Here is a 27,929-nt window from a genome sequence, read left to right as displayed (position 1 = left end):
GGAGCACGCGTACACCCGAAATTTTAAAAAAAAAAAAAAAAAATTAAAACAATTAAAAAAAAATTATTTTAAAGGTGTCACAGGAAATCCTTTCGTCTCAAGGGTTTCATCAGTTGAATATATAAATGGTCGTAAATTTCCTCGCGTCTCCTTCACAAAATAATCAATGACACTGAAAAGATTTGGGAGCGTTACAGGCTTTTCCAAATCAATAGTGTAGTTTTTCCCTGCACTCATCACTTTGTAGTGCTTGATTCTTGGCAGGATTTTAAAATTAAACATACTCTATCTCCTGCCAGATGGTGATGGAGTAATTTCTGCTGTCACTGCCAGGCCTCAGGATCATATTTCCCATGGAAGGGTTCTTCTCGAGCATTTCAGTTGCTTCTTTCCGGGACACTGAGTAAAAACATGCTGGCATAGGGTTCAGTACATCCTCATAATCTTCAACTGGTTGCTTCCCTTTTTCTGGAGATGAGCTTGGTGTCCGCTCTGTCTCAATCCTCCTTTTCTTTTCTTTCTCTAGAACTTCATGCAGTCTAATTACTTGCCAAGGAAGGAGTGACACATGTAGGGGAACTGACAGCTGAAACCAATTAAAGCAGTAGGCAAACAAGAAAGGGAGCCAAGTAACTAACTGGTTTTTCCAAACTATGAATTCTTAACCATTTTGTAAAGAGTTAATAGTCTTAAGTATGAGTTACCAGATTTCATGCTAATATCATAGATACAAGATATAATGCATCAATAGCCTCAGAAACGCAGATGACACCACTTTTATGGCAGAAACTGAAGAAGAACTAAAGAGCCACTTGATGAAAGTGAAAAAGAAGAGTGAAAAAGTTGGCTTAAAACTCAACATTCAGGAAACAAAGATCATGGCATCCACTCCCATCATTTCATGGCAAATAGATATGTAAACAATGGAAACAGTAGAGACTTTATTTTGGAGGGCTCCAAAATCACTGCAGATGGTGACTGCAGCCATGAAATTAAAAGACGCCTGCTCCTTGGAAGAAAAGTTATGACCAACCTAGACTCCATATTAAAAAGCAGAGACATTACTTTACCAAGAAAGGTCGGTCTAGTCAAAGCTATGGTTTTTCCAGTAGTCATGTACGGATGTGAGAGTTGGACTATAAAGAAAACTGAGAGTGAAAGAATTGATGCTTTTGAATTGTGGTGTTGGAGAAGACTCTTGAGAGTCCTTTGGACTGCAAGGAGATCCAATCAGTAAATCTTAAAGGAAATCAGTCCTGAATATTCATTGGAAGGGCTGAAGCTGAAGCTGAAACTCCAGTACTTTGACCACCTGATGTGAAGAACTGACTCATTGAAAAAGCCCCTGATGCTGGGAAAGATTGAAGGTGGGAGGAAAAGGGGATGACAGAGGATGAGATGGTTGGATGGCATCACCGACGCGATGGACATGAGTTTAAGTAGTCTCTGGGAGTTGGTCGCAAAGAGTCAGACACGACTGAGTGACTGAAATTTTTAATTATGCTTTATGGAACTGTAAATATTACTTCCATGGAAAAAGTTAAAATAAAAAGCAGGGATTGGGTATTTAAGGGCAAAAATCTAGACAGAGAAAGAAAGTCAAAGAGGAAGGGCATGGCCCAGGAATACATTGGAGGGCTAAAATCTTTATAAGAAAAGAGAGCAAATTTAATTGTATGTGAAGGAATGATTAGGTAACTATTAAAAACAGTGTATTTAATTTTCAGATTTAAGTCTTATGTAGCAATATCATATCCTTCTAAATGAAATCTTTAAAGCTAGCCTTGATGTGAGTCATATTTCAAGGGGAGAAGGAATCAGAGTGGTGTCAACAGGTGGTCATGATGCAAAAAAGATAAAGAATATATCTGAGTTTAAAAGGAAAATGGATTTTTAGAATCTTATCATCAACTTTGAGACAAAAGTCTTTAAGGGAAGCACTGCTTTGTATCCACTGCCCAAGGTATCCCTTACAGTTATTGACAGGACTGCAATGTTTTCTATTATATGGGGAATAAGGTCAATTTTCTAAATCTTAAATTACTGGATGTGCTGAAGGAGCTGGAGAGTTTGGGGTTATTGAGGAGAAAGACTTAAAAGTTACATTTGTACTACACACCTTAGAAGTATTTTCTTTTTAAGAATTTTTGAAATGGTTAAAAAGAAAACCATATTTCACAAGTTCAGTAGGTGAAATTGTAGAAAATAAGTTTCTCTGCTACTTTCTAAGATTGTAAGTATGCCCCTAAAAAGGGCATTCAGAGATGAAGTGTAAATAAAAGCAGTTCAGGCCAATCAAATTAAACAGTCACATTAAAGAAAATGTAAGGTTATCCATTCTTTTAAACAGACACTGCTAATTTTTCTTTTTAATATACATTGGATATAAAGACAAATATGGAAAGGTTCCCATTCTTGAACAATTCATTGTACAGATTAAGCAATATATACATATGCAAATGATTACAATAAAAAGTTCTAAGTGTTTCAGTAATGATGGACACATAGTAGTTGAAAACACCTAGGGAAGAGCAACTAATGCTTAACCAAGATGTCAACACATCATTTATATTACACAAAGTCGTGAAGAGAAGTCGGAATTTCCTAAGAATGTAGAGAAGAAAAAATTCAGAGGGAACGATGTGTGCCAAGAGCTAAGAAATTTGTAGGACTATGACACTCCCAGGAAGTAGACAATAATTTAGTATCAGGAGGAAATAGTGAAAGATGACATTGGAAATAGAGGCTGAAATCACTTAATTTAGGTCTTTGAGGATCAGGCTGGGAAGTCTGGGCAATACTCTTAGACCACTTAAGTTTTAAGTAGTAAAGACAGGCATGATGCATTACAAAAGTATATTTAGGCCAAAAGTGTGCCTGAAAATTACGTTGATAAGTTAAGACAAAGGAATAAATAACCCTAAAAAATTCAGTGGCTTAAAACTCCATAATTTTTTTCTTGCTCATCTAACATGTCCTTATGGGAGTTTAGGTCAGCAAGGCAGCTCTCTTCCAAGCTATCATGTAGAGGCTTAGGTTCTGTCTCTCTTGGGACTCTGCCTTCTTCTGCATTCAGCTGGTGCAGAAAGGAGAGCATGAAGGAGACACAACTACCCTCCCAGGGTAGGTACGGGAATTGTTACAGGTCGCTTTCATTGATTTGAATATAGTCATGAAGTCACGCCATTACAAAATGGACTAGAGAATCTGTTCCAACCTATTCTTTATGCATGGCCAATGTGAAAAGTGCATGAGGTGCAATTTAAATCCAAATGTCTCACATACACTTTACAAAGATCTAAAGGTTCCTACTAAAGATAATGCATGATTAATGTGCTAACTATTGAGACCACTACAGCATAGGATATTGAAGATACATATGTGAATTCAGTAGCAATAAATGGGAAAAAGCTTAACAACTCTAACATCACTGTACTTGAAAAAAAAGAGCATTTTCAGTCAAGTATTTGCTTAAAATGCAGTATAGAGATCCTTTAAAACATTTATCCAAAGGGCCCTTTCATCTAGTGACCTCTAAAGAGGCTCCTGGGGCCCAGGACTGACTTAAAACAAGAAGGACACACTTACAGACTGAGGATGACTCAAGATAGACAAAGATAAGATAGCAAATGATTCCACAAGCAGTGAACAAAATAAGCATATGTTGTTTGTGAAAATCAGTGATTTTAGTTGAACCTGAATACTTGGACTAAAAAAGGAACCATCTGATATTTTAAAGAGTAGGCAAAATGATGAGAAGAGTTAAAAAAGGATAAGAAAGTTATCTTTTGAAAGAATTTCAAAATAATGTGTATGCAGGATACAAAATTCTCTTGACCTGAATACATACTGGGAAGAAAAGAGTTTTCCTAGGACTCTTTGAGCCATATTTATAAAACTACTTAGATACACAGGAGACAGACTTGACACTAGTGACCTAAACAAAACCAGCTTCCTTCTCCTTCTCATCTTCATTCACCACAATCATGATGTTACTTGCTACCTATGGTTAGTATCTGTAGCAACCTTCCTTGAGGCACTAGACATTGGGGGGAATATGCAAAGAATCTATATTTAATAATATTAAATCAATAACATATTAATTAATGCTGCTGCTGCTAACTCGCTTTAGTCATGTTCGACTTTGTGCGACCCCATAGACGGCAGCCCACCAGGCTCCCCTGTCCCTGGGGATTCTCCAGGCAAGAACACTGGAGTAGGTTGCCATTTCCTTTTCCAATGCATGAAAGAGAAAAATGAAAGTGAAGTCGTTCAGTCGTGTCCGACTCCTAGCGACCCCATGGACTGCAGCCTACCAGGCTCCTCCCCCCATGAGATTTTCCAGGCAAGAGTACTGGAGTGGGGTGCCATTGCTTTCTCCGAAGTACCACTCTACTGTGGAACAAAAAATGCCATTGTTGTAAGTCTCTATTTTTTCTCATTTATTTACCAGAATAACTTGTACCTTGGCTAACTTTACTACAATTCATTCTACATATTGCAGCCAGAGTAAATATCCTAAAGTGGAATTCTGATCATTTTACTGCCTAGAATAAACCTTTTCAGGGAATCTGTATTTTGTACAGACTGTACTCCCTTGCATGTCATCCATTCTTCTCTATCATCCAAATCCTGCCTACCTTTTCATTTTACCCTTACTTATTGTCATATTATGCTCAAATTATGCTGAAATATTTCCTCAAATAACAAAAATTTTCCATTTTTATATGGTTATACATTTCCTTTGAATACTCTAATTTTTATCTACATTATACCTACTTCAATATCTATTTCAAATACTCCATTTCCTTTCACTGTTCTTCACAGTCTGAGTGAGCTGCTTTCTTGACACTCTCAGGCTGTCCAGGCATATCTCTTTCACTGATACCTTTAGATACTGCTTTAAGCACTGGTTTATCTATCAACTCCCGTATTAACTTTTATGATATTTGGAAGTATGACCTGCATCTGTTTTCTTCCTCTTTTTTGTAGTCCGTGTTTGGTACAGTAAATGATATCTAGTACATACTTGATAGGGCTTCCCTGGTGGCTCAGTGGTAAATAATTCACCTGCCAATGCAGGACACACAAGCTCAATTCCTGGATCAGGAAGATCTCGTGGAAAAGGAAATGGAAGCCACTCTAGTATTCTTGCCTGGGAAATCCCATGGACAGAAGAGCCTGGCAGGCTATAGTCCATGGGGTTACAAAGAGTTGGACACAGCTACTGAACAACAACAACAAAACCAAACACACTTGGTGTTTGTTGATTGATTTCCATGTAGTGTGATGGACATAGAGATCATGGAAGTAACTGCTGCCCAGGTGTAAATAAACCAACTAACTTCTTCAGAGTTTTCCTTCACAATGAGTCGCCACACTCAAGGGAGTTTGCTTCTGTGTGCAGCTTTTATCTAATGACTCATGACACATTGGTATAAAGACCTTGCTATTAGGCCTAATGTAGGACACCTGATGGACCATGTACATTCCTCCACAGTGATGGCTCAAGATTCTTGGTCCTAAAGTGCTTTAGGACTTTTCAGTCTACTCAATACTTCCATCCTCTCCTTCCATCCCCTCAACATCCCAGATGTTGATTCCTAGTTAATAGCCTGTATGCTAAATTCCAATTTATCTTTTCCTTATGGACAGCTAAGTGTGACAGATGTTACCAGAAGATGTCTGAGAAAGCAGACTATAAGATGGGGTTCTGAAGTGAATCATTTGTTACCTGGTAGGATATGAGGACCCTATCACTAATGATAGCTGAACTTTAGAAAGCTCCTAGCATGAGTTGAATTATTAAAATCCTCACCAGTGAAAAACTGTGATAGTGAACAGATAGAAGGACCTGTACTAGTAGGTGCCACTTATTAGATGTTTGAGAAGTATAGAGAAATGATAGCTATAAGGACAATGGAACTGGATGGCTAAATGTCATCGATACTCTAGAAAAATGTAACAGAAAGCTGCTAGACATTCACAGGCAATTAAAATTCAGTTCAGTTGCTCAGTCATGTGTGCCTTTTTGCAACCCCATGGACTGCAGCACTCCAGGCTTCCCTGTCCATCACCAACTCCCAAAGCTTGCTCAAACTCATGTCCATTGAGTTGGTGATGCCTTTGGCATGACAGGCAATTAAAAGTCAACTCTGAAAACCAAAAGACCACCCTGGCAAACTATGAAGATACTTTTGTAATTCAAAGGCAAAGAAAACTAAGGACTGGACAAAGGACATAATAGTCACAAATGGTGAACTCCCAAGAAGGGCAGACATACAACCAAGGCATTGTCCATTATAGCAGCATTAGACCCCCAATTAGGACCAACAGAAATCTTGGAATTTATTAAGAAGACACATGGGAGAATTCCTCACAACATTTTCAAACACCTGACTTCTCTGTTGACTATGAATCTGCTAATTAAGAGCAAGCACTCCAAGAAGAGAGAAAACTACACAGAGAACTTCCCCCTATAAGACATGTGTTTCTTTAAGACCTTTCATCACCTCTGCTTCTGGCTACTGGACCTATGACTCACATTAAGTTGCATCATAGCTCAGTTAGGGGCATGTTGGGCCTCATAAGAAAGAAATAGGGCTATACTCCAAGGGAGCTGCAAGCCTGAACTAGAATATACCAGCTAGAGTTAAGGAGCATGTACAGACTGGATTATAAGAATGCCTGATCAAACTAGTCAGAACATAAAATGGAGATAAGGGAGAGGTTATTGATTTAGGAGCATTATTCCAAGTTATAGGATTTAACAGCAGGAAAGTACCCCTAAAATGTTCTAAGCAGTGTGGAGTAAGAGATGACACATTCGATGTGGAGTTAAAAAGCCACAATTTCCATGGCTGATGATTTAGGAAAGAATTAAAAGGCTCAATGTAAGACACACCACAGAATTACATTCATGAGATAGCCTATGTGTACCATTTACTAAGACCTTAAGGGATACGCTGGTGAAAGGAACACTAGCATAATTATAAAGTCAATAATGGTTCTCCTCATTTTTTGGGAAAAGTCATTATAGAATTGGACTAGCTGATAAAAATTAGCACAACAGAATCCTAAAGCAATAAAGGCAAGGTTCAATCCTTAACTGCCAGAAGTTGACTAAATTTCATAATGAGTAACAGGCTTAAATTGCAGATTTAGGAGTAATGACTCACAGAAAGTTGTGGAAGTGGTTAAAAGAACTTAGTGTCCTAGGAAAAACAGTAATTATAAATGGGAAGCCAATAAGGACACCACTCAGCTTATATCATAAGAGAGAAAAACAAATCATAGCTGGACTACCAAGTAGCTAGTGGGAGTTAAACCTCACCTTACCCTCCACCAGATAAAAGGTAATAAACTCTTGCCGGTTTTCAGGCATAGAACCATTTCCTGACGATTCAGCTGGGCCCACTGGAAGAAGGACCCTGTAACATTATAAAAGTAATTTGATAAAAACTCTATAAGTGCTTCCCCAAAGATTCTTACAATAATGTGATGTATTATGATGCCCTCTCCTTACTCCTCCCTGCCCTGGTATGAGAGTACGAGCATGTGATTGATGTGTTCATGTAAAATATAAAGTTTTGGTTAAGATTCAGATTATTTTGGTTCCAGTGAATCCAAACACCTATCTGATTTTAATTTTCATGTCCCCCAACTATATAGTTTGAATTGCATACACAACAGTTTGTGCAAGCCAAACACTGAACCTAAGCCATAGGTTAATAGCTTTTATGCCGAAGGCCAGATTTTTTATGTAGAAGGTCGATCTAGTCAAAGCTATGGTTTTTCCAGTAGTCGTGTATGCATGTGAGAGTTGGACTATAAAGAAAGCTGAGTGCCAAAGAACTGATGCTTTTGAACTGTGGTGTTGGAGAAGACTCTTGAGAGCCACTTGGAGACACCAACCATTCCATCCTAAAGGCAATCAATCTTGAATATTCAATGGAAGGACCGATGCTGAAGCTGAAACTCAAATACTTTGGCCACCTGATGTGAAGAACTGACTCAATGGAAAAGACCCCAATGCTGGGAAAGATTGAAGGCAGGAGGAGAAGGAGATGATAGAAGTAGAGATTGTTGGATGGCATCACCAACTCGAAGGACATGAGTTTGAGTAAGCTCTGGGAGTTGGTGATGAACAGGGAAGCCTGATGTGCTGCAGTCCAAGGGGTTTCAAAGAGTCGGACACGACTGAGTGACTGAACTGAACTGAGAAGACCAGATAGCAATCAATGAGACTACCCCTTATCACAAGCAAGACAATAAGTTTTAAAAAATTACATCACAAGGGGATTGGGAAAAAACACTGTTTTCTTAAAGATCTAAAATACACAGGAGTAGTGGTTTTCATTTAGACAGACTGGGCCACAGGAGCAAGAAGTGGCTAGTGGTCTTCCACTTCAGTAATACTGTTAAGAATTTAGTGATCACTGGCATGCCATATCATATGTTCCAAAGTAAAAGACCAATAATTGCAGCTTGTATCTCCAAACATAATGAAATTAAAACACACACACCCTGATAAGCTTCTTTAGAGGAGTATACTCCACATCTGGGCATACTGTCTAGGCTCATATACTGTGTAACACAATGCTACTAGGTTTGAGCATGGCCCCAAATAGGAAAGAGCTCTACAGCAGATCTGGTTTGCAGTGTAAGCTGTCATGCATTCTGACAGACCTAATTGTGTAAGAGATAGTAGTAATGGTTCAGTTTAATGCAGTTCAGTCACTCAGTTGAGTCCAACTCTGTGATCCCATGAACCACAGCATGCCAGGCCTCCCTGTCCATCACAAACTCCTGGAGTTCACCCATACCCATGCCCATTAAGTTGGTAATGCCATCCAACCATCTCATCCTCTGTTGTCCCCTTCTCCCCCTGCCCTCAATCTTTCCCAGCATCGGGTCTTTTCCAATGAGTCAGTTCTTCGCATCAGGTGGCCAAAGTATTGGAGTTTCAGTTTCAACATCAGTCCTTCCAATGAACACAGCTCCTTTAGGATGGACTGGTTGGATCTCCTTGCAGTCCAACGGACTTAAGAGTCTTCTCCAACACTACAGTTTAAAAGCATCAATTCTTCAGTGCTCAACTTTCTTTATAGTCCAAGTCTCACATCCATACATGACCACTGGAAAAACCATAGCCTTGACTTGATGGACCTTTGTTGACAAAGTAATTTCTCTGCTTTTTAATATACTGTCTAGGTTGGTCAGAACTTTCCTTCCAAGGAGTAAGCGTCTTTTAATTTCATGGCTGCAAACACCATCTGCAGTGATTTTGGAGCCCCCCAAAATAAAGTCAGCCACTATTTCCACTGTTTCCCCATCTATTTGCCATGAAGTGATGGGACCAGATGCCATCATCTTCATTTTCTGAATGTTGAGCCTTAAGCCAACTTTTTCACTTTCCTCTTTCACTTTCATCAAGAAACTCTTTAGTTCTTCTTCACTTTTCTGCCATAAGGGTGGTGTCACCTGCATATCTGAGGTTATTGATATTTCTCCTGGCAATCTTGATTCCAGCTTGTGCTTCTTCCAGCCCAGCGTTTCTCATGATGTACTCTGCATATAAGTTAAATAAGCAGGGTGACAATATCCAGCCTTGACATACTCCTTTTCCTATTTGGAATCAGTCTGTTGTTCCATGTCCAGTTCTAACTGTTGCTTTCTGACCTTCATACAGGTTTCTCAAGAGGCAGATTGGGTGGTCTGGTATTCCCATCTCTTTCAGAATTTTCCAGTTTATTGTGATCCACACAGTCCAAGGCTTTGGCATAGTCAGTAAAGCAGAAATAGATGTTTTTCTGGAACTCTCTTGCTTTTTCCATGATCCAGCAGAAGTTGGCAATTTGATCTTTGGTTCCTCTGCCTTTTCTTTTTTTTTTTTTTAAATTTTATTTTATTTTTAAACTTTACATAATTGTATTAGTTTTGCCAAATATCAAAATGAATCCACCACAGGTATACATGTGTTCCCCATCCTGAACCCTCCTCCCTCCTCCCTCCCCATACCATCCCTCTGGGTCGTCCCAGTGCACTAGCCCCAAGCATCCAGTATTGTGCATCAAACCTGGACTGGCATCTCGTTTCATACATGATATTTTAAATGTTTCAATGCCATTCTCCCAAATCTTCCCACCCTCTCCCTCTCCCATAGAGTCCATAAGACTGTTCTATACATCAGTGTCTCTTTTGCTGTCTTGTACACAGGGTTATTGTTACCATTTTTCTAAATTCCATATATATGCATTATTATACTGTATTGATGTTTTTCCTTCTGGCTTACTTCACTCTGTATAATAGGCTCCAGTTTCATCCACCTCATTAGAACTGATTCAAATGTTTTTTTTTTTTTTTTTTTTAATGGCTGAGTAATACTCCATTGTGTATATGTACCATAGCTTTCTTATCCATTCATCTGCTGATGGACATCTAGGTTGCTTCCATGTCCTGGCTATTATAAACAGTGCTGCAATGAACATTGGGGTACACGTGTCTATTTCCCTTCTGGTTAAAAACCAGCTTGAACACCTGGAAGTTCATGGTTCACGTATTGCTGAAGCCTGGTTGGAGAATTTTGAGCATTACTTTACTAGCATGTGAGATGAGTGCAATTGTGTCATAGTTTGAGCATTCTTTGGCATTACCTTTCTTTGGGATTGTAGTGGTGGTAGGGGGTAAAATAATGTCCCATGGAAGTTACAGAAAGTGCTAGTTAAGAAACATAATAAAGATCTCTGGGGCTCTGGAGCAAGACCATGCCATCTACAACATACAGGACTCTTGAGAAAAAAGTCCTGGCATGTTTTCGGTGGAGAAGTGCCTGATGAGACAACAAAAACCTATGAGACTGAATTATCCCCATGAGATGGATTCTGTCAAGTTTTAAGATTTTCAGGAAGATGATGTATACATAGTCTCATAGGTTTTTGTTGTCTCATCAGGCACTTCTCCACTGAAAACATGCCAATGGAGTATTAGCCATTAAAAGGAATACATTTGAATCAGTTCTAATGAGGTGAATGAAACTGGAGCCTATTATACAGAGTGAAGTAAGCCAGAAGGAAAAATACCAATACAGTATACTAACGCATATATATGGAATTTAGAAAGATGGTAACAATAACCCTGTGTACGAGACAGTAAAAGAGACACTGATGTATAGAACAGTCTTATGGACTCTGTGGGAGAGGGAGAGGGTGGGAAGATTTGGGAGAATGGCATTGAAACATGTAAAATATCATGTATGAAACGAGATGCCAGTCCAGGTTCAATGCACGATACTGGATGCTTGGGGCTGGTGCACTGGGACGACCCAGAGGGATGGTATGGGGAGGGAGGAGGGAGGAGGGTTCAGGATGGGGAACACACGTATACCTGTGGTGGATTCATTTTGATATTTGGCAAAACTAATACAATTATGTAAAGTTTAAAAATAAAATAAAATAAAATAAAAATAAATAAAGTTGTACCTCTGTGACCAGATACAATTAGGGCTAGAGGTTATAAACAGCTGTGTGAGCAAACAGCTCAGATCTGCATATCATTCACCACTGCTGGACCAGTGCTGTTCTTGCAGGCCACAATCTGATATATAAAGAATCTTGTTTGAATAGCAATAAAGTAAAAACTGACACTTTATGGATGTGCCAAATATAAGCAATATCTTCACTGAAGTCTTCCTCAAGAGTGGACTTGAAAGTTAATGATGAATGAAATATATCCCAATGGACAGCTTCATGCTGTCCATATGAACATCCATTTTGCTATAAAAAAATAAAAAGAAAAGTGGTCTGATACTATAATTTATATGGTGCCATGAGCAGTGGCAAATAGCCTAGCTGTTCATGACCTGGGCAATGAAAGTATGGAATGGGTCCATGGTATGAACCTATGGCAGACATAAGGGAGCAGGAACAAAGCGTGAAGACCTTTGTATGGATGCACATCATAGAGCATGTACCACAGGAGACTAATTAACAAGCAGAACACTCAGCTCATTGGCATTAAGGAGCCTAAGTCATCAACTATACTCCTGCTGCTGTGTTGTATACAAAAGAGAGTGGTCACATCGGAAAAGATGAGACTATTCATTGGACCAACAATATGAGCTCCCATTCAATGAGGGGCATTTATGTACATGATACTGAATGCTCATACTGCTGGCAACAGAAACTAATGCTTAGTCCCCAGAATAACACTATTCCTCAAGGAGACCAATTGGTAAAAAATTATACATTATGGTCCTTTTAATTTGGAAATCCACATATTTGCTCTACTAGAAAGAGATAAATACTGAGGATATAGAGTTTCCCTATTGCTGTCCTGACCCAACCACTGCCGTGATCTCAGGGCTGATTCCCTGGCATGAAATCCCTTGCAATATTGTACCAGACCAGGGGAATTAATTCATAGCAAAGGAGATATAAGAGTAAGCCAGGTTACATGATATCTACTGTCTGTATCAAATACCATACCACCCTACCACCTTTTTTTTTTTTTTTCCCCAGCCTGATAGAGAAGGGCATGGTTTCCTGAATACGCAGTTGAAGGATAGTTTGAAGATGTTATTACCCGAGGATTAGGTACCATCTTTAGGATGTAGTATATATACTGAATCCGTATATACACATGCTACTGTTTTCCTAACAGGAAGAATACCTGGATACCTGCTGCTGCTAAGTCATTTCAGTCGTGTCCGACTCTGTGCGACCCCATAGAGGGCAGCCCACCAGGCTCCCCCATCCCTGGGATTCTCCAGGCAAGAACACTGGAGTGAGTTGCCATTTCCCTCTCCAATGCATGAAAGTGAAAAGTGAAAGTGAAGTCAGTCGTGTCCGACTCTTAGCGACCCCAAGGACTGCAGCCTACCAGGCTCCTCCGTCCATGGGATTTTCCAGGTAAGAGTACTGGAGTGGGGTGCCATTGCCTTCTCTGACCTGGATACCTAGATCCCTACAGTTCTGTCTATGCAGGTACAGGTCTCAACATGTGGCACTTTTTTAGCTGTAGGTTTTTTTTTTTATATTAGTTTATTTATTTTAATTGGAGGTTAATTACTTTACAATATTGTATTGACACTTTCATCAGAGAACTCTGCAAAAAGTCACTTTGGGCACTCTGATGAATCATTATACTCCCAAGATCCTTTCTGGGTTATCCTGCAACATAATTACAAGCTAGAGCATTAACCTCTAATAAATATCTTGCATACCAAACTCCATCTCAATCTCTGCTGCTAGAAACCTCAACTGGTAACAAGCAGTATTAAAGTGTAATCGCTATACTACATAGGAAGTGTATGTATACTACATATGAAGAATATCCCTAAAGCTTCCTTTAGAGATATATATTTTATGGACATATCACTGTTGGAATTTCTGTTAACTTTTACAGTAAATCCCTATTTGGAGCTCTTGTAGCCTGATAAGCAGGGAAAATGGCAGGTTAGTAAATTTAAAAACAACAGTGACACAAATATGTCACATTTATGAAGATGATACATAATTAGCTTCTACTCAGTTGTCATGTGACTAGCCCAGAAAAGTCAGAATCTCATTTATGCTAGCTGTGTACTGTGTTTAGTCGCTTCAGTTGTGTCCGACTCTTTGTGATCCCATGGATGGTAGCTCACCTGGTTCCTCTGTCCTTGGGCAGTCCCCAGGAAAGAATACTGGAGTGGGTTGCCGTGCCCTCCTCCTGGGGATCTTCCCAACCCTGGGATCGACTTAGGTCTCCCACATTGTGGACGAATTCTTTACTGACTGAGCCACCAGGGAAGCCCAAGAATACTGGAGTGGGTAGCCTTTCCCTTCTCCAGGGGAACCTTTCTGATCTAGGATGTGAACCGCAGTCACCTGCACTGCAGGCAGATTCTTTACCTGCTGAGCTACCAGAGAAGCCAAGCCATGCATCATTTACTATTTAATACATTAACAACACAGGCTGCTGCTGCTAAGTCACTTCAGTCATGTCTGACTCTGTGCCACCCCATAGACAGCAGCCCACCAGGCTCCCCGTCCCTGAGATTCTCCAGGCAAGAACACTGCAGTGGAATTGAAAATGAAGGAATATAATTTCATCAAAATTGTTCCATGAGAGAGAGGAGAAGGAAGAAGAAACAGATGAGAAGTAGAAAACCTAATATGGAAATACAGATATATTTGGGTGAAAAATCAAACATCCATACTCTACAAGTATCATCTATTATTGATGTTTACTAACCTGTGCACTTCTGCGAAGGAAGATTCAAGCAGAACCTTGGAAGTTGCTGGAGAAAACATTTCTTACATTCCAGATTTAGGTTAACATTAATCAAACACTAACCTTGACATTATGCCATTTACTGTTTATCAAAAATCCAAAAAATGCAAGTCTAGTACCTATTTTAACAGTATCATGTTTGCTTTTTAAAAATATCATTTTGACAACAAAATCTATAATGCAGATTATAAAATCAAAAGTTTAGAAACTGAGTGTTATAACCATCAGACTCGGACTTAAAAGTATTAGATTTTCATAAAGTGCCTTTCTGAGAAGATACATACCCATCTGTAAAACGTGTGCACTAAGCAGAAAAAGAGCAAAATACCAATGAGGCAGCAGTTAACCCCAGATGCTGCACTGGAGGCATTTTTTTAAAGGCATTATTTTAAAAGAAGGAATGTTACAAAAACAATTACTACAATTATACTTGAAGGCGGTGCCATGTGATGCTTAAATAAAATCCTCAGTTATTTACAGTCATGTTCTCAATGTTTAGAGAAATGAGGCTCAGGAAATTTAAGTAACTTACCCAAATTCACAAAGCTGGACAGGATAAGGGTTGGCAGTAACTCATGCCTGTGACTCTGCCTAATCAGGTTATTATATAATATACCCTGTGAAGAGACAGTTTTCCAAAAGTGGTGAAGAACTGAGGAAAAGAGGAAAGTCACTCACGGAACAAATATTAACAAGCCCGGAATACCTACGTCTACGTCGCGTCACGTCATATCACGTCTACCTCAGGTGTACTTCAGGTCACGCCTATCTATGTCACCTCACGTCACGTCTGTTTACGTCTACATCACTTCACGTCACGTCTGGCACCTCCTCAACCTCCATAGCTCCACCTATGTAGATATACTGACGTAAATGTTGTCTTGGGGCGTGTCAGGGAGGCTTTTATTTGAGGCAGTTGGTAGACAGTATTTTCAGAGAGGACTTGTCTTTAAGGAGGACAGTGGCTTCCAACTATATAGCATGTACTTAGGTTTTCTAGTAGTAAGTATTGTAGAAAGAGAAGAAGCTAGGAAGAATGGTAAAAAGTTTGAAATTTGCAGTTCTGAGGAGACAACTTACAGACTGAACTTGGATCAACTGGCCACTTTTCAAGCCTTTTTGCTAAGTATGACCCTCAGGAGAGGGAGTGATGTTTGGCACTGTGTGAAATATTAGAAACTCACACTGCATGGCAGAGCTCAGACAGACCAGTTAAAGAGAGCGTGAAACCTGAGTGGAACCTCAACCACCCATTCTTTGACAATTTCACAATGCCCTTGTGCCCGAAGACTGCTTGTAAGCAAGCCCCAGGGCCACACATAAAGAGTTCTGGAAGCAGTCATAGTTTGCTCTATATGTGGTTTTACCATAGTAAACTGAGATTTATAAAGGAGGATGCTGATTTCCCTTTTTTCTTTGTAGTCTTTGTGTTTACTTGAGAAATTTTTGTTTACAAGAATCTGTTTTGTGTTAAGAAACAACTGAAAAACCTGGACGAAACCAAACTTTACAATAATCACCACCTTAGGGGTTATGCTGAATGTACAAGATAAGCATAAGCAAATTTCCCAACAAAATAGTGTCTCACTATGCGTTTGCTGTTGCTAAGGGTCGTTTGAAAGTGACTAATCAAATGACAATTATGGTAATAATAGATGACATTTTACTAGTTACAAAATATCTTACTTGTTTTTTTAAATCTTAATTATACGAAGTTATATGGTATTAACTCATGTTTAAAGATGAGGAAATAGGTTTAGAAAGATTAACTGATTGTTTTCAAAAAACATACTCAACTAATGGCAGACCCTTTGGTTCCAGTTGTCATGCAGTCTACTGCAGCATACTGGCTTTCTCTCTTTGGGGGAAAAAAAATATGTGTGTGTGTGTGTGTGTGTATACTATATATGTGTGTGTGTGTGTGTGTATATATATATATATATATATATATATATCAGGAAATATACTCTTTTCATCATGGCACAATAATCTAGAAAGAAAAAATGCTTATCATAATGTAAGACTCATCTTTGAGTGAAGGGTAGCTATTTTAAATAACAAAAACCCTTTCAGTTCATAGTAGTAGAACTAATTTGAAGACAGCTGGTGTAAGTGAAGACAACATGGTAAATGTATTCAGCTCTGAAATAGCCTCTGATACTGCTCAGCTAACTTTTAATGTGTCTCACAGCTCAGCAAATGATTGAGGGTGCAGTCCTGCTGCACTTGCATTTCTTTTGTGCTCACATAACTCCCGTTAACATTGCTCAAAGTTCAGGGTACCAGGAACTAAGGGCAATTTTTCTATGTTTCCTCAGTTCTCTAAAGCTTTGAAGTCATAGACATTTAGCAATATTTTCTCAATAAGAAGGGGATATTTTGCACAGAAATAAGAAAGCTGCAGGGAAGCCCTTGCTTACTGTAGGAAATCGCTGATGTACAGAGTCACGTGACACATGGCTCTGGTAGGGCACCAGCTGCTTGGAACCACCTCAGGGCTGTAGGCTGTGGGAAGATAACTCCCATTGGCTGTATGTACACCTGATTGGCTGGATGACAGCAATGCCTTCCAGCCCTGCAGTTTCTTTTCCAATATTCACCAGATGCAATTAGCAGAGTCAGAAGGAAGCAACTTAAAATCTGCCAAAATAGGTCAGTAACCTCATTGTTTGCCCATTAGTTTAATCACAGGATATGTGTTTAGAGCCACAAAAGTCCTTTGAAAATTATACAAAAGCACCCATTCACTCCTAAGTTTTGCCATAGTTCCTTATTCTGTAAACATCATATGTAAAATAGATCTCAATGAAAAGCGGAGCCATATCCAATTGAGAGGTGGCTCAGATGGAAAGCATCTGCCTGCAATGCGGGAAACCTATGTTCAATCCCTGGGTCGGGAAGATCCCCTGGAGAAGGAAATGGCAACCCACTCCAGTACTCCTTCCTGGAAAATTCCATGGACAGAGGATCCTGGTAGGCTACAGTCCATGGGGTTGCAAAGAGTCAGACACGACTGAGCGACTTCACTTTCACTTTTCATATACAACTTAGAAAAATCTTAAGTTTCCTTTAAAAGTTAGTAGTTGGAGAAATGCAGGATATTGATATTATTATACACTACAGCTTATAGATTAAGATATGCACATGCTTTTCCTATTTCCTCAACTTGCACCTTACCCTAATATTTTCCTATAAATAATGATTCATAGATAGATTTTAAAAAACTAAATCATGTGGTAAATACACTCTGTAGTGTTATTTAAAAGAATGCAAACAAATTATCATCCCTTAAAGGCTGTGAACCAGAGAATGCAATGGCAACCCACTCCAGTACTCTTGCCTGGAAAATCCCATGGACGGAGGAGCCTGGTAGGCTGCAATCCATGGAGTCGCTAAGAGTCAGACATGACTGAAGGGACTTAGCAGCAGCATCAGCAGCAAAGGCTGTGAACAAAGCTTCACCCTTAAAGCAAAATGTTGCCCCTTAATTGATTTTTTGGAGGAATCTGCTGCCTTTGAGATTTGAACTGACCCCTGCATTCAACATATTTTTTTCTGAATTTTTGGCATGCACATGTCAAAATCTTACTAGCTAAAATATAAGTTATATTTCAAAACAGAAGCAGTTGACAATCTTTTTCAACCTTCCTGATACATAAATTAAGGCATAAGAAAGAAGCTAGAGTAAAAAGAGACAAATGGAGATAGTACAGGTGTGCTTTTCATCACATCTCCAGAAAAATTGCTGTTTTCTTCACTGATTTCTTCCTTTGCTTTATTTTTTTTTATATAAACAGTGTAACATATGTTACAATTAATCATATATAAGCCACTGGGAGAATAAATGCTGTCACAGTAATTAATGGTTTAACTTACTCTGAGTATTTTCAATATTAATAACCTAAATGGGACTATTGTGTTACTGTGAACAGGAACATATGTTGCTTTTTGCATTTTGTCTCTTAGAAATAAAAAAGTAAGCCTGCTTATTCTTCGTAGGTTTTGGTCAGTGGCTTAAGATTAGAAGCAGGCTGGAGGAATACTGTCAACACCCTGTGTTCCAGGATGGATTGGTACAATATACTGCCATTCCAGTAGGCTTCAAACCTTACCTTTTTTGCCTCTATTCTTCAGATAGTTTAGGATGGTATAAGGGATTTTGGACATAATGAATAGTGCTCTTCATCAAACAAGCAAGCAAGCAAATAAACAAAACTTGAATAATCATCAAAGCAATTTTTACCAGTTTGTAGGATTATATCAAGAGCCCTCTTGTGAAGGACTCAACATCAAACCTTAATGTTCCTTCCCAATAGTACAGGGACTCATTATTTAAATCTGTTTTCTGTTCACAGGTCTTATAGAAAGAGCATCATCTAGCAGCATAAAAAATATTTTTGCTTCCCACATATTGTTTGCTCATTATGGTCTTTTATGTTTCTGTTAATTATTTATTGTTTTGTTATTGTTGTTCTATATTAAAATAGGACCCTCATAATTTAGAGTATCCTCATGGTTATAGGAAGATTTTTATTGTAAGAAAGCAATAGGTAAAAGAGTGTTTGGCTACCACTCACCATTCAACCAGAAAGGTAGAATGATTCCCACTTAGAAAGATAATTTCTAAAAATTCCTTTCATTGAAAGAATAGGCCCAGAAAAAAAATGTGTTAATTTTAGCTAATTTTATTGTTATTTAACTTAGGAAGGAAATATCAAAATAAAAAGATAAAAGTAGCAGTAAATTTAAAAAATAACAAAATAACCAAAATTCCAGGAAGAAAATGTTGGTATATAGAAGAGAGTGATTGAGCTATTATAATTATTATAACAACCTTGAAGCAATTAAGTGATTCATTTAGAATAATCCCATGTGAACTAGACCTGTATTTCTGTCTGCTATTACACACTGAGTGGCCAGAACCTGGTTGAGTCCCAGGAAAATAGGATTAGAGCCAAAAATGTGTATTTTATAACAATATATGCAAGATGAGTGGATAGGCTGTAGGTAAGCACAACCATAAAAATAAAATTATGCTCATGTTAAATGTTACAATCAGAATATTTGCTTTATTTAGTGAGTCTCAGTATTCCAAGTTAAAAAGCCTCAATCATCTTGGCCAAGTGAAGTACTTAAGCTATCACAAGTGCCTTAAGAGGGACAGTGTTACTTGAAGTCAATCATTTAAGAATCTCTTACAAAACAGTACCCAAAGTTGAAATATTCAAAAACATTAAACTCTTTTATATTTGTATTTTAGGAAAAAAGCTTCAACTAGTTTATTAACTTTCACATATTTTTCCTACTTATGAAGAAATAATTTTTCCTTGAACGTTTTAATATTAGCTAACCCAGCAACATAGTGCTGAAGAAATTTTGTGTAATTAGATACAAGATGGAACTGGGTGAATAATTATAATTCCTGGATATTGACATTAAGAATTCAACAAGGCTTTAGTTCTTTAAAGTTACTGAAGCCAGTGACATTTTTTTCCATATAGTGTTCTGGTATAGTTTATGACAGTCACCATGGTTAATTTCAAAAATTCCTTTCAATTATTAAGGTCAGGGGCCTTCTTCCAATGTTTATCTGAAAATCTAGAAAGACAGAAATAAATGCTATTTCTGGCCTCAGAGTTGTATAAACACATAAGGAAGTTAATTATTTTGAAAAATTGAGTCTAAAGGTTTTATTTGCTTAATGTGGTATTCTCTTTGTATAATTTCACTTTTACTTAAATGTAAACCAGCACATCTTTGGGACTACATCTCAATTTTAAGGCCTGAGTTCACAAAACGAGGAAGTGATACATTAAGCCACCACAACAGAACACTTGATAATCAGTGTCCTAAACCACAAGATGACCCATTATTTAATGAAAAATCTGAAGATAGGAACTTGAACGATTGTTTCAGTAGTTCATTGATATTATTAAGTTCGTGTTCTCTTTCTGTCTTTTTGCTTTGTGTTTTGGCTTTAGTTTATTGTGCTTGATGCCTGTGGATACAATGTGACTTTAACAGTTCTATACATCATGTTACCATTCAATGAAGAAAGAATAGGAAAGGAATTGCCAGTGAGATATTACATTGTGTTTTGTTTTGTTTTGTTTTTTAATCAGTAATAAATTTCACATTAGTTTCCTAGAAAATTTTCTGATTTGTCCTTGTACTTCATTGATTAAAACTCACAGGGCCATCTCACTCTCAAAGAAGGTTGAGAAATTAGGTTTTTTTTTTTTTTTTCCATTTCTTAATTGAGGTCCCAAGGGATAAAGGGGATGGAGTTTTCTTTGAATACTTCTGATTTTGTAAAACCAAACTTGGCTCAAAGTTTATGAAATATAAAATTCATAACATATAAAGTTCTATAACATAATGAGTTAGGAAGTGAAAGTGTTAGTCATTCAGTTTTGTCTGACAGTGCAAAGCCTGCCAGGCTCCTCTGTCCATGAAATTCTCCAGTCAAGAATTCTAGAGTAGGTTGCCATGCTCTTCTCAAGACGATCTTCCTGACCAGGGATAGAGTCTGGGTCTCCTGCATTGCAGACAAATCTTTACAGTCTGAGCCACCGAGGAAATCCAATATGAGTTAGAATATTTCCTAATTATAATTTGAAGACCGTAGGATAATTGCTTTATTTTTTATTGTAATGATCCAATGAGAATTTCAATTATGTGTTTCTTTCTACCAAAAAGTATGTTAGGAGAGACTTACTTTAGATTTAGTCTTATAAAGACTCATTTATACTATCCAGGTTTATTGATATAATTTGTCATAGTTTAGCACCAGTCATTTTTAACTGAAAAATATACTAATAGATGGAATCATGTGCTGTAAATCTTTTTGGGAAGAGGGAGAATTGGAAGTAAGTGAAGTTAAAAACTGAACAACATATTTCAAGAGCTAATGCTGTAACAAATAATGAGAGATAAAAGTTACTGTTGCTCTTCTCATTGCTGGTATCCTTATAGTTAACTTTCACACCCACAGAACTGGTAACTAATAAAAATAAAGACAACAGACACTATTTGTAACCTCTATGCTGCTGTTTCTTAAACACTGTACCTCAGAATCTAGCTACCTACTCATTTCTGTAACTTTATTCATTATCACCACTAATAGCTATTGGATGCCTTATGCTTCAGTGGGGCTGGTGGTTTTAGTTGCTAAGTCATGTCCAACTCTTTGAGACCCTGTGGACTGTAGCTCAACAGGCTTCTCTGTCTGTAGGATTTCCTTGGCAAGGATATTGGAGTGGGTTGCCATATCCTTAACGAAGAGATCTTCCTGACCCAGGGATTGCACCTGGGTCTCTTGCATTAGCAGGCACATTTCTTTACATCTTAGCCATCAAGGAACCCTGTGCTTCAGTATCACACTGTTGAATCAGTATGCTAGCTGAAAAGGAGTTTGATAAGTTGTTTTTATTCCTTCCTTAATTCTGAGATACTGAAAGATACACAGAAGTGGGTAGGCTGAGAGCCACAACCCAGAATAAGTAAAGTCAGTTTCAGTATCAAGAAGATGACAAATTGAAGAAAAATCAATGAAAAAATAAAATTAGTTACACACAGACACACACACACACACACACACACCTCCCAGGGCATTTTACAAGATCTGGATAAATCAAATTGGTAGTAAAGATGATTTCTTGTTCTCTCATTTGATTTTAAAGATATTTATAAGCCAGCCAATTTGCATTCTGACCATAATATAAATAATTTAACAATTGAGCTTTGGTTTTTTTCCCTGTGGGATATGAAAATATTTTATTAAAATAACCAGCATCATTTATCAAGCTGATATTTTGCATATAATGATAGACATTTCCTTTTCAGGAAAATAAATTCCATATATTTTCAACATGCTCATTGTATTGTACCTCTAGTAGTTCCTATGAGTGATGTTGCAAGATACTTCTGTTCATCTTATGCAGTTAGATGACAAATGTTTGTTCTTCTGCCTTGATGTATTAGAAAGTCAGAACTCCCTAGACTGCTAATGCAAAACACCTCTTTAAAATCAGACTCATGTAAAATTCTAAATATTCCCCAAGCTTTTATAAAATTTGATTAAACTATTAGATCTGTCAGTGTGCATTGTTTTACATTTTTCTTTTGAAGAAGTGAAAGAGAGCAGAGATGTATGAAAGAAAACATGATTAAAAGAGGAAGACAGAAATATGTTAATAGAAACAAGTTCTCTGAACTTAATATAGTATATAATTTTGAACAATTCATTTTTATAAGTCATGACTTTCTCATTTTTAAGGATTTATATGTCCTTTGAGTTTAAGAAAGTTTCTGTGTTCAAGAATAAAGAGCATCTATCTATAATCTTTTACAGATTTCTACAAATTCATCTGAAATGAACTTATATAAGTGACTTATTAGATAATATTTTTTAAGTATGTCACACTGAAGACAGTGTGCCATTAATGAAGAATTATGGAATGCCCTTTCAAAAATATATAGAATCTATATTTAAGATTTTTATAACTTCTTGTTATATTCTAAAGTTGTGTAAGTCCAGAATACAGAATAGACTCTATTACATGTTTAATGGTTCTATCTAATATTTTATTAATATACTTTCAAGGAATCTTACTCAAGCTTATTGTTGTTGTTCAGTCACTAGGATGTCTCCAACTCTTTATGACCCTGTGGACTGCAGCACTCCAGGCTTCCCTGTCCTTTACTATCTCCCAGAGTTTGCACAAGCTCGTGTCCATTGAATTGGTGATGCCAGCCAACCATCTCATCCTCTGTTGCTCCCTTTTGCTCCTGCCCTCCATCTTTCCCAGAATCAGGGTCTTTCCGAATGAATCAACTCTTCATATCAGGTGGCCAAAGTATTGGAGCTTTAGCTTCAGCATCAGTCCTTCCAATGAATATTCAGGGTTGGTGTCCTTTAGGATTGACTGGTTTGACCTCCTTGCTCTCCACGGGACTCTCAAGAGTCTTCTCCAGCACTGTAATTTGAAAGCATCAATTTTTCAGTGCTCATCCTTCTTTGTGGTCCATTTCTCACATCTGTACATGACTACCAGAAAAACCACAGCTTTGACTATATGACTTTGACTTTTGACTGTGTCACTAAATTTGTTAGCAAAGTGATGTCTCTGCTTTTTAATATGGTTTCTAGGTCTGTCATAGCTTTCTTCCAAGGAGCAAACATCTTTTAATTTTGTGCTTGAAGTCACCATCCACAGTTATTTTCAAGCCAAATAAAATAAAATCTGTCACTGTTTCCTTTTCTTCCCTTTTATTGGCCATGAAGTGCTGGGACTGGATGCCATGATATTAGCTTTTTGAATGTTGAATTTTAAGCCAGTTTTTTTACTGCCCTCTTTCACTCTAATCAAGAAGTTTTTTAGTTCCTCTTTGAAAGTTCTGCCATTAGAATGGTATCATCTGCATATCTGAGGTTATTGATATTTCTCCCGACAATCTTCATTCCAGCTTGTGCTTCATCCAGCCCAGCATTTTGCATGATGTACTCTGCATATAAGTTAAATAAGCAGAATCATGTAATCTTCATTCCAGCTTGTGCTTCATCCAACCCAGCATTTTGCATGATGTACTCTGCATATAAGTTAAATAAGCAGAATCATGTAGGAGACAGGAAGAATAAAAGAAAAGCAGGCCCCGGCAAGGGCTGCAAAAGAAATTTATAATTATTGATAAAATGGATGCTATATGGCATGAGACTCTTGGAACAAGTCCAGAGGGAACAGTTCATAATCTTGAAAACAAGATATGATCCTGGGGTTGGAAAACCGACCCCAGACTGTTTCTCAACTGGCATCTCAGAGTCACATGTTTTACGTATCTAGTGGAAAATCTATAGATAAGAATATTAGTCTTAGTTACTAATTTGTTATTGATTACTGTTTCCTAATTACTCAATGGTTAATGATCATTTTGTTCTTTGGCCGTGAAGGCCACATGAGTTATAGTTTGACTCCCTGCATATTCTCTCATTCACGGCTGGAAGTATAATAAAGCTGGCTTGGGTTCAGTTTTGGCACCTTCACCTTCGAGTGGTGTTGGTCCCCTGATCCTCGCTTTTCTATGAATTCTTGTGTCTCATTTCTCATTCTCTCACCGTATTGCGCTCTTTGGAAACCCTGCTTGTTGAGCTGGTCTCGACAGAATCACAATACACACCCTTGACATACCCGTTTTTCTTTGAGCCAGTCCATTTTTCCAGGTCCAGTTCTAACTGTTGCTTCTTGTGTTGCATAAAGGTTTCTCAGGAGACAGTTAAGTTGGTCTGGTATTCCCACCTCTTTAAGAATTTTCCACAGCTCATTGTGATCCACACAGTCAAAGGTTTTAGCTTAGTCCTAATGAATCAGAAGTACAATTTTTTTTTTTTTTAATTCCCTCACTTTTTCTATGATCCAACAGATATTGCCAACTTGATCTCTGGTTCTTCTGCCTTAAGCTTGTGTACTCAAGCTTATATAAGCAGGTTAACTGAATTTTGTAAGTATCATTAAAAACTATATTTTGAGGTAATTTTTAATAAATTTCATGAAGCACTATTTCCTCCTAATATGACTACATCACCATATTATTGATATTTTGTGTGCATGTATATATGTGTGGGGATGAAAACTACTATTTTTTTTTGTAATAACTGGTGGAAAATGTGGACAACTTCCATACCCAGTGATTATGAATACTTGTGATAACTTTAGAATACTTTTGTTACCATCTTGTTTTTAAAATATATAAATGATCTAGTTCTTTATAATATCTATTTTACATTTGAATAGAAAAATGAAAATGTGAGTAAGGGAAAGGTCTTGAGTTTTCATTCTGCTTCTGCTATTATGAAAAGCTGGAGAGATCATTAAAATTTTTCGAGCACTAACATTTTAACCTATAAAATGAAATAATTCATGTGGCTAATTTTAACAGCTTTTTCCCCAGATATAAGGAAAAGATCAAGACTCTGATTTGGAAATTCCTAAGTCAAAAATTACCCTAATAATGCTGTTTCTGTGTGTCATATGTTATGTTATATCTTTGTGGGTGATTGAATTCTTCAGTAATAGTGGTTCTTCAAATTCAAAGTTACATTTAAAGTTTGTGTTCTGACAATATATAAAAAGCAAACAATGCACAAAAAACATGACTTTACTCAATTTACTGCTAAACGTAATGATATTTTCTCTCCTAAATGTCTCTGCTTTCTGTTGTGAGCTTCTCATTGAACAAAGGGGTTATTTATTATAACTTCTTGCATATAATCTGAAGCACTTTTAAGTGAATAAGTTTTTCATTTTAACACTGTACATCACACATCTATTCATGTCACATAGAATGTCTTAGAACAATTTAAAAAGGTGGAGCTTGTGGTAAAGAACTCACCTGTCAATGCAGTAGACATAAGATACCTGGGTTTGATCCCTGAGTTGGAAAGATCCATTAGAGAAGGAAGTGGCAACCCATTCAAGTATTCTTGCCTGGAATAATCCTATGGACAGAGGAGCGTGGAGGGCTACAGTCCATAGGGTCCTAAAGAGTCAGACATGACTGAAGCAACTTAACACATAGCACACATCTTCTGTTGATTTACTTATAGACCTTTTAAGCAGTCCAGACTTTTACATACAACTTAAATAAGTTTCTGGAGAATTAAATAGCAACCCACTCCAGTACTCTTGCCTGGAAAATCCCATGGACGGAGAAGCCTGGTAGGCTACAGTCCATGGGGTTGCAAAGAGTCGGACATGACTGAGCAGCTAAACTGTCTAAACTTTTCTAAATAAGTTTATCTGCATTGTGTCCATAATTCAATGTAAACAATAGGGATTTTAGAATATAAAAACAAACATGTTTTTATTGTGTCTCATGTTTTATTGTCCCAAAGAATGAAATATTTTTTGCTTTAGCTATAATATTAATGACATGTTGCTTTTTCCTTGTCGGTGTTTCCTTCAACCATTCATAAAAGTCTACGTTGATATAAATTTTCTTAGTACAGACAGTTAAGACCTTAATTTACGTCTGATTTTTTAAACTTGATTTTGAATGTAAGAATTCAGATTCTGAAAGCAGAAGCAGTTATTTTTCTTCCTCATTTCAAGTATGTTATTTTTATATATAATGTTTATCTGAAGAATTTATGCTTAAACAAATTCTGATTATTACATAATAAGGCATTAATGATTGAACTTAGCCCCTAGATGTTAAGTGCTGTATTAATAAATTTTTAGACTTAATCATTTACACAGAGTTCTTTGTCTCATTTAAATCCATTGTTACTAATTTTTTTGGCAATCTAGTAAATTGTTTAAAAGTTAACCCTTAATGACTTTGCAATACAGAATTATCAAATATTTTGCCCTCTTCTCTCATTAGTCAAAACAACATGAATAATGAAATAAATCAAGTAGTATAAGATTATAAACAAATGTATAAAATAACTATGAGTCCATACTGATAAATAAATGACTGCATTAATTTAAAAATGGAGGAGAATAAACAAATCTCCCATGAAGAACTTCAAGTAATTCATGTAGATACTTTATCCTCAAGAAAAGGAATGATAACTCACCAATTCTTAGGTGTAAGTTTTTCATAGTGGAAGAGGAAGGGGAGGAGGAGGAGAAGTGGAGAAAAAGGAAGAAGGAAAAGCAGCAGCATCACTTGCTGCTACACTTGGCTCTTATCATGTCTTACACAAAAATCAATTTGAGATGAACCATTAGGCCTAAACTTAAAATCAGTAAGACAATAAAAGAAAACAAGGAGTATTATCTTCACAATTTTTAATTAGACTAGATTTCTTAGAGAGGACAGAGAATGTATGAACTATGAGATGAAACATTGTTAATTGGAATTTATAAAAATTCCAAACATCTGTGCTCTTCAAAAAACATAATCAATAAGTATCTGGTAGAAAATATTTGTAACATCCGAGGTCAGGGGAGGCGGCCAGGAACAACCCCACCTCCAAGGAGCTGGCGCAGGAGGGCCTAGAGGAGCTATTCCACGCTCAAGGTCAGAAGGTAAGGAGCAGAAACTGCGCTTTGCTGGAGCAGCCATGAAGAGATACCCCACGCCCAAGGTACGAGAAACCCAAGTAAGATGGTAGGTGTTGCAAGAGGGCATCAGAGGGCAGACACACTGAAACCATACTCACAGAAAACTAGTCAATCTAATCACACTAGGACCACAACCTTGTCTAACTCAATGAAACTAAGCCATGCCCAAGGGGCAACCCAAGACGGGCAGGTCATGGTGGAGAGGTCTGACAGAATGTGGTCCACTGGAGAAGGGAATGGCAAAGCACCTCAGTATTCTTGCCTTGAGAACCCCATGAACAGTATGAAAAGGCAAAATGATAGGATACTGAAAGAGGAACTCCCCAGGTCAGTAAGTGCCCAATATGCTACTGGAGATCAGTGGAGAAATAACTCCAGAAAGAATGAAGGATGGAGCCAAAGTAAAAACAATACCCAGTTGTGGATGTGACCGATAATTGAAGCAAGGTTCAATGCTGTAAAGAGCACTATTGCATAGGAACCTGGAATGTCAGGTCCATGAATCAAGGCAAATTGGAAGTGGTCAAACAGGAGATGGCAAGAGTGAACATCGACATTCTAGGAATCAGCGAACTAAAATGGACTGGAATG

General features: G+C 37.5%; 1 pseudogene; it reads right to left on the bottom strand.

Annotated features, from left to right (window-relative positions):
- Nucleotides 1-63: 63 nt before the first annotated feature.
- On the bottom strand, nucleotides 64-24,456 carry LOC113897431 (annotated as a pseudogene).
- Nucleotides 24,457-27,929: the final 3,473 nt, after the last annotated feature.

The sequence above is a fragment of the Bos indicus x Bos taurus genome, chromosome 8 (genome assembly GCF_003369695.1).
Source record: "Bos indicus x Bos taurus breed Angus x Brahman F1 hybrid chromosome 8, Bos_hybrid_MaternalHap_v2.0, whole genome shotgun sequence".
Classification (NCBI taxonomy): Eukaryota; Metazoa; Chordata; class Mammalia; order Artiodactyla; family Bovidae; genus Bos; species Bos indicus x Bos taurus.
Note: the sequence above shows the minus strand (reverse complement) of the source record. Positions and strands in the feature narration are given on the sequence as shown.